The sequence below is a fragment of the Zalophus californianus genome, chromosome 10 (assembly GCF_009762305.2).
Source record: "Zalophus californianus isolate mZalCal1 chromosome 10, mZalCal1.pri.v2, whole genome shotgun sequence".
NCBI lineage: Eukaryota > Metazoa > Chordata > Mammalia > Carnivora > Otariidae > Zalophus > Zalophus californianus.
In genome coordinates, this window is record NC_045604.1 from 78,884,773 (window position 1) to 78,897,286 (window position 12,514).

Below are 12,514 nucleotides of genomic sequence, written 5' to 3' on the forward strand. Positions count from 1 at the left end.
GGCGCCTGGGTGGCTCAGTTGGTTAAGTGACTGCCTTCAGCTCAGGTCATGATCCTGGAGTCCCGGGATCGAGTACCGCATCGGGCTCCCTGCTCAGCAGGGAGTCTGCTTCTCCCTCTGACCCTCTTCCCTCTCGTGCTCTCTATCTCTCATTCTCTCCCTCTCAAATAAATAAATAAAATCTTAAAAAAAAAAAGCAAATGTATGAGCTCGTGGAACTTAATCATCCACAAGACGTTGGCTCCGATGTCATCAGAACCCAGTCTATCCATCCGCTGACTCTGTTTTGCATTCTTTTTTTTTTTTTAGATTTTATTTATTTATTTGAGAGAGAGAATGAGGGAGAGAGCACGAGAGGGGGGAGGGTCAGAGGGAGAAGCAGACTCCCCGCTGAGCAGGGAGCCTGATGCGGGACTCGATCCCCCGGACTCCAGGGTCATGACCTGAGCCGAAGGCAGTCGCTTAACCAACTGAGCCATCCAGGCGCCCCTCTGCTTTGCATTCTTAAGCAGGCCCTCCCTCTGGGAGGCCGGAGAGCCCCCAGCAGGTCCAGGCTTATGGGACGTCTTTTCAGCAACCCCAAGAAGATCGACTCTTAGAAAAATTCCCACAAATATTCCAGCCTGACTCTCATTGGTCAGAACTGGGTTGTATGACCATCCGGAATCAATCACTGAGGCCAGGCACATGGTCTACAATGGGTTGTATACAATCATGTTATATGACTGGGGCCTCAATTAGGTCCTTGCCACCCCTGGAGCTGGGGAGGGGTGTTGACCTCAGCAAGAAAGGGAAGGATGGCTCCTCCAAGGAAAAGTGCTTGTACCTGAGGAAGGTTACGGATCAAACACATGGACGTCCAAAATGGTGACTCTATTTGTCGGAAAAGAAAATCCCTTGTGTGTCCTCTCCTGTTCCAGTGCTCTGCCCTCCCAGGAAACCTTTCACATTCCCCTTTTTCTGTCATCTACACTCCGATGCTCTCACACGTGTATCTCTGGCCCAGACCAGCCCATTGAACCCCCTACGTTCACCTGCCTGCGTAGCATCTCTTCTTGGCTACCTCAGGAGCATTTCCAACATAACATGTCACAAACCCAACTCATGGCTTCTCCCTGTGACACTTTCTTAGCGAAGTGTCCCTAACTTTACTGAGTAGGTCAAGTTGGCCAGTGGAGGCATTCAGTGTGTCACATACTTCCCTCTAGGCCCTGGACACAAGTGCAAGGTTACATTTGTTAGTATATTATTTGATTTCTGTTTCTCTCCCTCACTAGACTGTAAGTCAACGAAGACAAGGGTTTTATCTTTTTTTCTTCTTCAATATTGCCCCCCATAGTGACAGGAACACAGATGTTCAATAAATATTTTGTTGACTACATTAGTACTTATTGATGTATATCTATTTACGGAAAAACGTTTTCCACTACCATATAAATACTCTCTAGGGGCGCCTGGGGGGCTCAGTCAGTTAAAAGACCGATTCTTAATGTCAGCTCAGATCATGATCTTGGGGTTTTGAGATTGAGCCCCAGGTCAGGCTCCAGGCTGGGTGTGGAGCCTGCTTAAGATCTCTCTCTCGTGGTGCCTGGGTGGCTCAGTCGTTGAGCGTCTGCCTTCGGCTCAGGTCATGATCCCAGGGTCCTGGGATCGAGCCCCGCGTCAGGCTCCCTGATCAGCAGGAAGCCTGCTTCTCCCTCTCCCACTCCCCCTGCTTGGTGTTCCCTCTCTCGCTGTGTCTCTCTCTGTCAAATAAATAAATAAAATCTTTAAAAAAAAAAAAGATCCTCTCTCCCTCTCCTTCTGCCCCTCCCCTTCAAAAAAAATAAAAAATAAATACTTTGAAAAAAAAAAAAAGACCATTTGCTAGTAAGAAATTAATCCACAGTATAGCAGACCAGATGCTGCTCGTGGATGAAAAGAAGTTGGTTGTGAATGCATGCTCCTTGATGACCACTGGTCTGCAAGAGATTCTAAGGGGAATTTAAAAGGCCATCCCCTGGGGCGCCTGGCTGGTTCAGTCGGTTAAGCATCTGCCTTGGCTCAGTTTGCTTCTCCCTCTCTCTCTGCCGGCCACTCCCCCTGCTTGTGCTCTCCCTGTCAAATAAATAAATGAAATCTTAAGAAACAATAAAATAAAAGGCCATCCTGATGTCAACTCTACTTCAGTAATAAAAAAAAGTTTTAAAAATTAAGTAAGTAAAAGGCCATCCCAAAGGATTCCTATGTAGCCTGAAGGCTCTTAGAAGATAGGCAAGTCAAAGAGAATGTGTGTAGCATTCTATACTGAGTTGTGAAAATCAAGCAATTGCCAGAAAACAAGGTACCTGAACGGATTGAAGTGTCAGTGTGAGAGAAGTGATGCACCCCGGGGGGAAATAAAGCAGAGATTGATAAGATCAAAACAGGCCCGGGAACAAAATGGAAGAACAGGAAAGGAAAAGTAAACAACGGGATGTGAAGAGCCAGGGAGCAAACTGTCCTTCAAGAAAGCCAAATAAAAGCAGCAGTGCTGGGGGGCCAATTTTGAACTAGGTGCTTTTTAGCACAACTAAAAAATAACAGTATCAGCTTTGGGACGCCTGGATGGTTCAGTCCGTTAAGCGTCTGCCTTTGGCTCAGGTCATAATCTCAGGTCCTGGGATCGAGGCCCACGTTGGGCTCCCTGCTTAGTGGGGGGTCTGCTTCTCTCTCTCCCTCTGAGGCTCTTACCCCCCACTCCGCACGTTCTCTCTCTCTCTCTGTCTCAAATAAATAAATAAAATCTTTTTTTTTTAAAAGAAGAACATTTTTTTTAAAGATTTTATTTATTTATTTGAGACAGAGAGAGAGAGAGAGACAGCGAAACAGCGAGAGAGGGAACACAAGCAGGGGGAGCGGGAGAGGGAGAAGCAGGCTTCCCGCCGAGCAGGGAGCCCGATGCGGGGCTCGATCCCAGGACCCTGGGATCATGACCCGAGCCGAAGGCAGACGCTCAACGACTGAGCCACCCAGGTGCCCCTAAAAGAAGAACATTATTAATGCTTTGGTCTGAGTTTTTTTTTTTTCATTACATAGAATGTTTATTTTATATTTATTGAAGTGGTTTTTTAGAGTGAAGCAGGTTTTTAACACATCGATCTTGGGCATACCCAAAAGAAAGTGTATGAAGTAACTGGTTAGGTTATAACTATCACCTCATATTCTGGGTCCCGCTCTTCTGAATCACTTCTCAAATCACAGCCATGGATGTCTGCTTTCGTCCACGTTAACAGCACCCGTGGGATCATCAAGTGTACTGGGGTTGTGGTGTTTCTTCAAAGAGTACTCCACCATTGTCTTCTGCTTACTGTCAGCAGAAAGTTCTGAGCAAAACAATGTCTGATGCCTTAAAGATAACCCTGCTCGGCGCATGTGCTCGGCGCATGAACCAGTCACACCAGCCTCTCATCGCTTCGAATTTTGTTTCGTCTATTCCCAGGGTTTTGGCGATTTTTCCTGCCTTCGATCGCATTGCTTGACGGGCAATGCTTTCGCACGCATCTCACTAACAAAACATAATACAGCTTCATCCACCTGTGGGTACCTTCCTTTCTTAGGCCCCCTTAAGCATTTTGTTGTTGCTTTACGAGAAAATATGGAATGGCAGTCACTCCTCCAGCGCCAGATATTTGCTTCCCTAACCCCAAACATTCGCCCCGCTGCTCTGTTTCCATGCTTTCCCTTGTACACAATCAGTGTTCGTTTCAATGCTGAATCATAGTGCAATCTTTTTGAAGACATCTTTAAATGCCAATTACACCTGACACATTTGTTGTCAACAATACAGTGACAATGCTGTGACAAGCTGTTAATAAGTTCCCACCCGCACAGGCTGGGATAATCACATCACGACCCTCTCCTGGTTTACAGTAATCATGAGACAGATCCCAATTTTGGACAAGGTAAAACGTGAAAACAAAAACAAAAAATACAACATACATTACAGAATTAATAAAACACGGTTTTTCAAGCCTGTTGTGTTTACCAGATCCACACCAGTGCAAGAAAATAAGCCCGGGAGCCAGAGAGTTAAGTATGTAAGTAGAAAGCTAGTGGAGCAAAAGATTATCTTTAAGATGAAATCTGCTGTGGTCTGATTTGGTTTTAATTCCCTTTTTTTTCATATGGCTTATATATAAATCTTTTTCTTTTAACTGGACTTAACATCCAAGTAAAAATGTTCTTCGATCTTTTACCAAACTGCAAAGCCAGGTCATTAAAGACAGAGGTTTCCCCACTGCCTTTCGTCGTTCACTAGTATGGGACTAGGGTTAGGTTCAGTGGCCTTCATCAGCAGGTGCCCTCCTTTGCCGAGAAGATCTGATCCTGTGTGAAGATGACGAAGTGTCTTCTTCAGTCTCAGAGCCTGTGGGCTCACGATCTCCCACCTGAGCTCCCGTGTCTCCCACCGGTTCCTGCAGAAACTTGAATTTCTTTCTTTTTTTTTAAGATTTTATTTATTCATTTGAGACACAGAGATACAGAGAGAGAGAGAGAGAGAGAGAGAGCACGAGCAGGGAGAGAGGCAGACGGAGAGGGAGAAGCAGGTTCCCCGCTGAGCCACAAGCCCGATGTGGGGCTCGATCCCAGGACCCTGGGATCATGACCTGAGCCGAAGGCAGACGCTTAACCATCTGAGCCCCCCGGGCGCCCCAGAAACTTGAATTTCTATAAAAAAAGATGCCATAAGAAAATACCAACTGCACACCATCAGCAGCAGTATGATCAGCAGCGTGCTTTGAACACCAACAGGGTCAGCCCAGCGTTGTGCCACATCTTGGGGGGAGGAGGGTGGTCGGCGTGGGGGGGAAGGGGCGGCCTGAGCGGCAGGGGGTGGGGAGCGCCCTGGTCTGAGTTTCTAAAATGAATTATCACTAAACTTTTCTTGTTGTTGTTGCAAGATCAGAACCAAAGTTTGATGTATAATACATATTTAATATAATTTCTGTGTTTTCCATGTCTACACATAGCTGTGCAGACATTAATTTGTGGGTATAATTAGGCAGGTTGCATAAACTATCAGCTTGTGATAACCCAATCCAGGTAAAAATGATAATTCTAATTTTGTGAGCTTCAAATCAGGAAGGTTTTATGGTACTGGCAGCAGCTGATATTTGCCATGGCTCTGTCCATTTTCTGGGGTCTCTTCTAGATTCTGGTCCTGCTCAAAGTGTGATCTGTGTATCAGCAGCATCAGCCCTTTGAAGTTGTTGGGAATCTGATTCGATAGATCTGGGGTCGGGTCTGAGGTTTGGTACTTCTTACACACTCTCAGGCCACGTCATCACTATCAGTCTGTGGACCACACTTTGAGAAGGGAGGTTCCTCTAGACAATGTCCCATTTGCCTTTTTGACTTTTTGAAACTCCATTCCTTCTCTTAGGGGTTTTCTGTGTTTTCGTCTAAAAAAGAGTGGGATACGGGGATTTCACAACGCTCCCAATCAGAAAAAAACTGTGAATATAGCAGCTCTGGCTGAGTCGGTCGAGCATGGAACTCTTTTTTTTTTTAATATTTTATTTATTTATTTTAGAGAGAGAGAATACACGGGAGGGGGTGGTGGGGTACAGAGGCGGAGGGAGAGGGTGGAGGAGAGACTCTCAAGCAGACTCCACCCTGAGGAGAGCCCCTCACAGGGCTCCAGATCTCACTACCCTGAGATCACAACCTAAGTGGAAACCAAGAGTGCCGTGCTTAACCGACTGAGCCACCCAGGCGCCCCAAGCATGCAATTCTTGATCTTGGGGTCATGAGCTCAAGCCCCACCTTAGGGATAGAGATTACTTAATAAAGTTTATATATATATGTGTATATCTATATAGATATATATATAAATTAACTTACTATATATATAAAAACTTTACATATATATATAGTATTTTTATATTCTTAAGTCTTTCATGAATGACAACTCTCATTTAGGGAAAAAGGGGAAAATAAAAGTTTCAGTGAGCTGTGACAGGCCACCAGTGACACCTTGTGGCCAGTTCTTATAACCACAATAGCATTTCTGGGTCCCTTTCAAAAGTAAAATTAGAAAAACTGACATTTTTTTTTGCATTTCAATAGTCTGCGTTTTAGGGGCACCTGGGTGGCTCAGTCGTTAAGCGTCTGCCTTGGGCTCAGGTCGTGATCTCAGGGTCCTGGGATCGAGCCCCGCATCGGGCTTCCTGCTCAGCGGGGAGTCTGCTTCTCCCTCTCTCTCTGCTGTTCCCCCTGCTTGTGCTCTCTCTCTCTCTGTCAAAAATAAATAAAATCTTCAAAAAACAAAAAACAAACAAACAAAAACAATAGGATTCCTTTTAAAAAATAGTCTGTGTTTTAATCTTACTTAAATTTTTAACTTTTCATTTTGAAATGATTATAGATTCCCAGGAGATTTCTAAGAAGTGTATGGGGAAATCCTGTGTACCTTTCTCCCAGCTTCTCCCAATGTTAAAATACTATATTCTCAAAAGCAAGAAATTGATTTTGTTCAGAATTCACCAGTTACAGGTGACAATAGCATTTTGACATGTCAAGGGAGCCACAACAGACCTATAAGATTCTTTTATTCTGGTGGTTAAGTAAAATTAAATTCAATACGAACTGGAAATTGAGAGTTGTAATAAAGTAAAATGAATTCCATATGCTACAACCCACAATTTTATTGAGTCAAATGTTGTAAGAAGTATGATATAGTAAAATAAGTACTGAACTGAGAACCAGAAAGTTCGGGTTCAGTCCTTGGATTCCACATAGCTGAATGCCTTTGGGCAGATTTTATCATCTCACTGGGCTTTATTTTCCTCATCTGTAAAATGGGAGCATAGAACTAGTTGATTCTAAGATTTATTCAAAGCCAAGGATTCAAAATATATTCCTCGGTCTTTCAATCAATAATTATTTGAACATCTATTATCAGCTTGGTGCTGAGACACATGGACACATTTTTCTTCAAGGAGCTTGTGGCCTAGGACGGGGAGACAGATCTGTAAGTGAAGATGTCCAGTGTGCCGATAGGTCTGGACCCATGCTGTCCAGTACAGAGGCCCCTCGCCACATGGGACTATTTAAATTTAAATTAGTTCAAGTTACCTAAAATCAAGACTTCTGCTTTGGTCACAATGCAGCGACAGGGGTCAGATAAACCGCACTGCATGAGATACCTAAAAGAACAGATAGAATACAGGGGCGCCTGGGTGGCTCAGTCGGTTAAGCATCTGCCTTCGGCTCAGGTCATGATCTCAGGGTCCTGGGATTGGGTTCCGCATGGGGTTCCCTGCCCAGTGGAGAGTCTGCTTCTCCCTCTGCCCCGACCCCAACTCCTGCTCTCTTTCACATGCGCTCGCTCACTCTCTCAAGTAAATAAATAAAATCTTTTTTTAAAAGAAATTAATTAATTAAAACCACAACATTGTATCAAAGTTGTAGCTGCCATTATCCCTGCATCAGATGCTGAAGTCGAGACCTATCAGGTACGGTCCCTACTGCCAAGTCTCCTGTAGAACTAAAGAGGAAAACACAGGTGAAAGAATATGAAGGTACGTTTGCTAAGATAAAGGCTTGCCTACCGGGCTCTGGGGGGTGGTAGGCATGCAAGATCTGAGAGACAGGTGACAGAGAAACACTGAATCGTAATAAGAGGAGATGTTTGCAAGGCCACAGGAAGGAACCCAAACTCTAGCCGAGCAGAGGGAACCGGCAGCTCTGAGACAAGGTCCAGGGAAATACCCAGGTGCGCAAGGAATTCAGTGTGCCGGGAAGGTAAACCCTGTGTGGGAAGGTAGGCAAGGACCAACCAGAAAGCTGCATGTGAAAGCTCAGAAGACCAGGTTTTATCTGTTGTGGGTGCGGAGGTTTAAGCAAAGAGGTGGTGTAATCATGTTCCCCTTACCTTTGTGTAAGGTAGAGGATGGGTGTGATGGGACAGAAGAGTGTCACGGAGAGAAGAAGCTCTTTAAGGGGTACGGGAGGGAGACAGTGATACAGATGGGGGGTTCGCAGGCCACATTAAGGAAACAGAAATGTCTGGACCCGGTGACTCGATGTGTGAGGAACAAAAAGAAGCTGTTATTGCCAGGAGTAAACCTGTATAGTACCCATGTGTCTGGCTCAGGTGACTCATGGTTGATGGCAGAGAAATCGGGTCACAGAAAGAAAAGCATATTTAGAGGCATGTGATGAAGTTTCAGACACACTGAGATGAAGCTCCTGGAGGTTCTTCAGGTGGCCGGACCTGATGGGAGACACAGGAAAATGTACGGAAAGGGGTGTGGGCAGAACACAGATGGGCATCGCCAGTCTATGAGGCTTTTGAATAGGAAAGTAGTTGTGATCAACCAGCGTTGAGTGTGTGGGAGAGAAAGGAGCCAAGAGAACAGCCTTGGGTGCCTCCCTTGGGAGACCAGGGGCAAGTCACTCAATCTCTGTGTTCCGTCATCTGTAAGTGCCACTGTTGGGCTCAAGGTCCTCTCCAGCCCTGGAGGACTGTGGTCAATTGCTGCGCCCGCTTATCTCCGAAGGCTGGGATCTGTGGGTCGTGAGACCCGGGATGGGGTTTATTATTTGTCAGAGCAGAGAGCAAGCACTTAGTAAGTGCCTGTTGAGTAAACAAATGTCAACCTTGACTGGTTGTATATTTGTCTGACATCTAGTCCACTCATGAAATGATACCAGTTCTAAGAGTTTCTTGAAATGTTACATTGTAAAAGGTTATTACTGAAGTCTTAGGTAGTCTAGGTATGTAGTCATAAATGCAAGAAACAGTTGCCTCTTTCCTGTGCTTTATCATATTTCGTTTCCTTTAGGTGAAACTTTCATTGCGGTGTTGAATGATGCCCATATCTTCGGGTCAGGGAAACACCCTTCAGGACTTCTCATGAGGTTTGCCTTTTTCTTTCGCATGAAAAAGCTTTCCCTGTAACATTTTACTTATGATTGCAATGAATTGCTGCTGAGTTTTAATAAATGATTAAAGATTTTCACATCTATGTTTAAATGAAACTGATATACTGTTAATTTCTGAGCCCTTTTGCGGGGAGGGACCAGGTATATGGATTATACTCTCTGCATAAGAACACTTGGGAAGCTCTAAATAATCGCACAGTGACGTTATTTGAGCAGTGTTATCTGAACATAGTGTTTTCTTTGAAGGTACATCATTAACTGTCTTTTTAGTTTTTCCCAAAGTTATTTATTTCCTTTTTATTTTTCATGAGTCAATTGTGTCGTGTAGTCAGGTGCTTGCTGTGGATGCTTCATTTCATAATACTGGGAATAGTTACCTCTAAGCCGCTGGGCATTTCTAAGATTTGCTAATTCTCCTAGGCTGAAGGATGAATTTTCTGAGTTTTGACATGCTTCATACAAAGTGAACATTGCAGTAATAACAATAAAAACAATTCTAGAAACAGCCAATATCATTGCAAGAGAAAAAGGTATGTGATCAGATTAGAAAGCCACTGCAGAAAGTTCCAGAAGCAAAATGAGTAATCCCCCCCAAAAAAAGAAAAAGATACATTTGGGGCGCGTGGGTGGCTCAGGCTCTTGGTTTCAGCTCCTTGCCCAACATGGAACCCACTTAAAAACAATAAAAAAACAAACCTCAAAATGCTAATGGTGTCAAAGGGCTGGAGGTTAGGATGAGCACAGAAGGTTGCCAGGGAGTTAGGGATGGTTCATTTATATTCTTAATTTCCTTTCCATATTCCTTCCAATAACCACCACGAAGCGATCACAAACTTCTGGGAGATTTCCAGAGAGACCCGTATTGAATTGGGGCATTGCCCACAGTCCTGAGCTTTGCTTAGGGATGTGTATAGACCCAGGATACACACTGCATTTTTGGGAGTGTCGGCATTACTCGATGGTATGTTTGAGGTTGTTAGACTAGAACTAGTACAGATGATACTAGATATAATGGAATGGAGGCTGAAAGACACATAGAAGACAAGGATTTAAGATCCTTTCTATACAAAAAACATTGACGAATAAAGAAATAAAAACAAGAGAAAAACAGAGGGTATAACAAGAAACATCTAAGTTATTGCAGTGGTCGATGAACCTAAAAAGACATCCGTGACCTCACCTAGTAATAAGAAAATGAGCATCCACAATAGAAACAGCCAGGCACAGCTCTTTGGGCTTCTCTTATAGGAGATAGGATCTTGATTGGATATTTGGAATAACGTGGGTTCTCATGGCAAACCATTTTTACCCATCAGCGTAGCTTTCTCCCAATTCTTCCAGTCATAGAAGATGCCGAGGGGCTGAGAAAACTCTTTCCAGGAGAGGCTGGTAGAACACTATTAAGCGGTACTTATGAATCTGGGTGAAAAGCCAGGAAATCCTGATGGTTTCCCCCTGGCTCTTTTTTTTTTTTTAAGATTTTATTTATTTATTTGGCGGGGAGAGAGAGAGACAGACAGCAAGAGAGGGAACACAAGCAGCGGGGCGGGAGAGGGAGAAACAGGCTTCCCGCTGAGCAAGGAGCCCGATGCGGGGCTCGATCCCAGGACTCTGGGACCATGACCTGAGCCGAAGGCAGACGCTTAACGACTGAGCCACCCAGGTGCCCCACCTTGGCTCTTGATGGTGGTGTTTTCATTTGGCTTCAGCTGATGATGGTTTGGTCAAGATGGAGGCCCCCTTCTTGGCTCCCACCCACTTTACACCCGTGTTTCCCAAGTCCCTTGTTGAAAGCACAGTTCACCTGGTGCCTCACAGGGGCTCTGGCAGCGGGACCAGGAGAATAGACTTTCCCCAGCACCCAGGGCTTCCTAATCTATCAGCAAAGATGGGAAACGCTGCTTAAAATCACTCTATGCTTCTTTCTTCACAGCTTCGTGGAGGTAGAAATGAGGGACAAGACTGCACCAATTCAAACATACAGTCAGTGGCTTTTGAACTGTGTACGTACCAATGAAGCATCAGCAGGAATAAGATGAAAAACCCCCATCCATCGCTCCCAGAACTTTTCTTGTGCCCCTTAGTAATCCATACCTGTCTCTCTATATCCAGTTACCACTGATCTGCTTTTTGTTACTGTAGATTGCTTTGCATTTTATATAAACAGCATTAAGTATGTAATCTTTTCTATTTTGCTTCTTTCATTTTGGGTGATTTTTTAAAGATTTTTTTTAAAGATTTTATTTATTTATTTGACAGAGAGAGAGAGTGAGAGAGGGAACACAAGCAGGGGGAGTGGGAGAGGGAGAAGCAGGCTTCCCGCTGAGCAGGGAGCCTGATGCGGGGCTTGATCCCAGGACCTTGGGATCATGACCTGAGCTGAAGGCAGACGCTTAACGACCGAGCCACCCAGGTGCCCCTCATTTTGGGTGATTATTTTGAAATTCACCCATGTTGTTTTGAGTATCCGTTGCCTGTTCTTTATGTTGAATAGTTTTGCGCAGTACGGGTCTATGACTGTTTATCTGTTCCCTCTTTTATTTATTTTTATTTTAAAGATTTTATTTTTGGGGGCGCCTGAGTGGCTCAGTCAGTTAAGCATCCAACTCTTGGTTTCAGCTCAGGTCATGGTCTCAGGGTCGTGAGATCGAGCCCCGTATTAGGCTCTGTGCTCAGCCTGAAGTCTGCTTGAGATTCTCTCCCTTGTCCTCTGCCCCCACCCCCTCACTCATACTCGCGTAAGTGCACGCTCGCGCTCTCTCTCTCAAATAAATAAATCTTTTTTAAAAACATATTTTTTAAAGATTTTATTCATTTATTTGTCAGAGAGGGAGAGAGAGAGCACAAGTAGGGGGAATGGGAGAGGGAGAAGCAGGCTCCCCACTGAGCAGGGAGCCCAACGTGGGCCTCGATTCCAGAACTCTGGGATCATGACCTGAACTGAAGGCAGACGTTTAACCAACTGAGCCACGCAGGCATCCCTTAAAAAACATTTTTAAGTAATCTCTATACCCAATGTGGTGCTCGAACTCACAACTCCAAGATTAAGAGTCACACACTCCACTGACTGAGCCAGCCAGGCACCCCCTTATTGTTCCCTCTTTTATAAATATTTAGGTTACTTTGGGGCCATTAAAGTAATTTAAGTAATTAAAGAGAGGATAAATAACATTTTACTCTTTTTTCTTTTAATTAAAAAAGAAATTTCAGGGATACCTGACTGGCTCAGTCTGTACAGTATGTGACTCTTGATCTCAGAGTGTGGAACCTACTTTAAAAAAAGGGGGGGGAGAAAAACATTTTATTAACAAAAACTTGAAAAACTATAGACTGGTCATTTGAGGAGAATAAACCCATCAAAAATCAATGACCCTTATGTTTGAGAGTTCCTGGGTTTTGGATACTATTTTCTTATAGATATTCCATCTCAGCAGTGGAAGACATTTTTGAAATATCATGGGGAGTTGTCCCCATTTCAGTGATAGAAAAGCCAAGAAAAAAGCTTATAATTGTTTTTAAAACAATACCATGATATGGCCTGTATGAAAATGTTTTTTTTTTCCTTTGGGAATGTATTTTCATTTCCTGTAAACTTTCACTGAGT

The 12,514-nt window shown here is 44.2% G+C and overlaps 1 pseudogene; it reads right to left on the reverse strand.

Annotated features, from left to right (window-relative positions):
- Positions 1-4,298: 4,298 nt before the first annotated feature.
- Positions 4,299-4,797, reverse strand: LOC113931824 (annotated as a pseudogene).
- Between the last annotated feature and the right edge of the window lie 7,717 nt (positions 4,798-12,514).